The sequence below is a fragment of the Tupaia chinensis genome, unplaced genomic scaffold, assembly GCF_000334495.1.
Source record: "Tupaia chinensis unplaced genomic scaffold, TupChi_1.0 Scaffold144255_1, whole genome shotgun sequence".
Lineage (NCBI taxonomy): Eukaryota > Metazoa > Chordata > Mammalia > Scandentia > Tupaiidae > Tupaia > Tupaia belangeri.
In genome coordinates, this window is record NW_006204113.1 from 8,028,417 (window position 1) to 8,030,517 (window position 2,101).

Genomic DNA, 2,101 nt, shown 5'->3' on the forward strand with positions numbered 1-2,101 from the left:
GTCAGAAGAATATGATAGATTACAAAATCAAGAGTCAGAAATAAGTCATCTATTTAGATTCACACAATTCACTGAAGCAGAAGAGCTCTTTAAAAATAAATATGATCTTTGTCAAAGCTCTTCTTCCTATAATACTTCACAATATCAATTGCTGAAGGACAGTGTCTCTAAATAGTATTATATAACTGCATATTTTAATAACTTGAAGTGATTAAATAAAGTATTAGAGACAAACATTTCAAATTGATTGTGAGTTTTGTCAGAATAACCCTATGGGCTGAGAAAGTAAAATAACCAAGTATCTGATTATGGAATAATTACTGATTAAAATTTAGATGACGGTTTTTTATAGGATATTATATATTTAATTGTTATACTAATTTACATGCTTTGAAAAGGTTTTGTGCTGTTTTAATTTTTTTTCTTATTTTTTACATTCAGTCACTGCATAGCTTTACAACATTTTCCCAGCATGAATACACTGAATGTTAGTCCAGTCAAAGGATATATAGATGATAAATTTTAAAACACACACACACATACACAAATGAAAAAAAACAGCTGATAGAAAACAAAGCATATTTGCATGGAGACAAATATTAAAAGGATAAAAGTAGAGGAAGAGTCTTCAAAAGAATTACTCAAAATGTTTTTCAGGAGGAAGTCTGGCTTGGAAGGAAAGGTACTGGTGGAGATAAGAGAGGGAAAAATGAAGTCCTATAAAAAATGAAGGTCCAGAATTGTAAGTTCATAGGGATGGTTTCAAATTGCTATTATTAACATCTGTAGCATCTCTGTCTTCATTAGTTAACTTTAAACATCATTCCCTTAAGGCAGGGCTCATAAACCCTTTGTGTTCTACCTACTTCATAACTCAGGGTTGTGCTTATTTTTTCTAGGAATAGCAAATAGATTTTACCAAGAAAGCCTTACCATGTAATAGCTGTGTGTAAGCACCTGGCAGTCAGAAAGATTTGAATTTGAGTCCAGACTCTATCACTTTATTTTTTCTTTTTCTATTCATTTATTATTGTTATTATTATTATTATTTTACTTTTTTCTATAGGATATGTGTACTTGTAAAAGAGATGAGAGGGAGAGAGAGAGAGAGAAAAAGAGAGAGAAAGTGAAAAATAACCCCTCATGGAGGATGGCCACATTGCAATCCTTTGTCTTCTACCCTCTTCAAGGATTTTGGGCATGCACACACATGTGCCAGGCAAGATTCTCAAGCTTCTGGGTCCAGGACTTGAACATGCAGTCAATCTTGTGGGATCCAGCACCTTAAACTCTATACCATCTTCTGACACAACCACTTTCTAACTGTACGTGGTTGGGCATAGTTCGCAACTCCTCTCATTTAGATGGTAATAATAATAGCAGCAACTTTCATAGGAGCATTGTGAATGTCAGCTCAGGTGAAGCAAAGAGAGCTTGGCATAATGCTAACACATAGTAAATGCCCACTAATTGCTATCTCTTGTTATTACTGAGCAAACAGCCTACAGTTTAAAAGGAGATAGTATAGTATGTATAATTTAAGAATGCTGTCTTCCACAGCATATATCTTTATGTATCTTTTTTTTAACTTGCATACACTTTCAAAGAGTGACAGAGAAGAAAGAGAGAGAGAGAGAGAGCGAGAGAGAGAGAAAATACAGCCAATGGGACATGGTTATACTGAAATCTCTTGTCCTCCATCTCTCCTTCCATTCAGGACTATGGGCAAGCACATGCACATGCCCATCATGATTTTCAAGTCACTGGGTCCAGGAACCAAGAGTTCAACGGGACACATAGGATCCAGCTGATTTAATCACCAAGCTGTGGGCTGCCCTATTCACAGACTTCTTCTACTTTCACTTCAGTCAATCATTCAGTTTTAAAAGAGGTTGACAGCATAGAGGGAATAATAACAGTGTAACCTTGGTCAGGTTACTTACCTTCTCTGAACGTGTCTTTGTTGATTTATCTTGCCTGAAAATATTGTAGTGAGATTTAAAATATGAAGATGCATTAGAACATGATTAGACCATGACTGAAAGTCTGTAAACGCTGGATGCTAATACAATCAGTCCAAGGTTACACATGGATAACATGG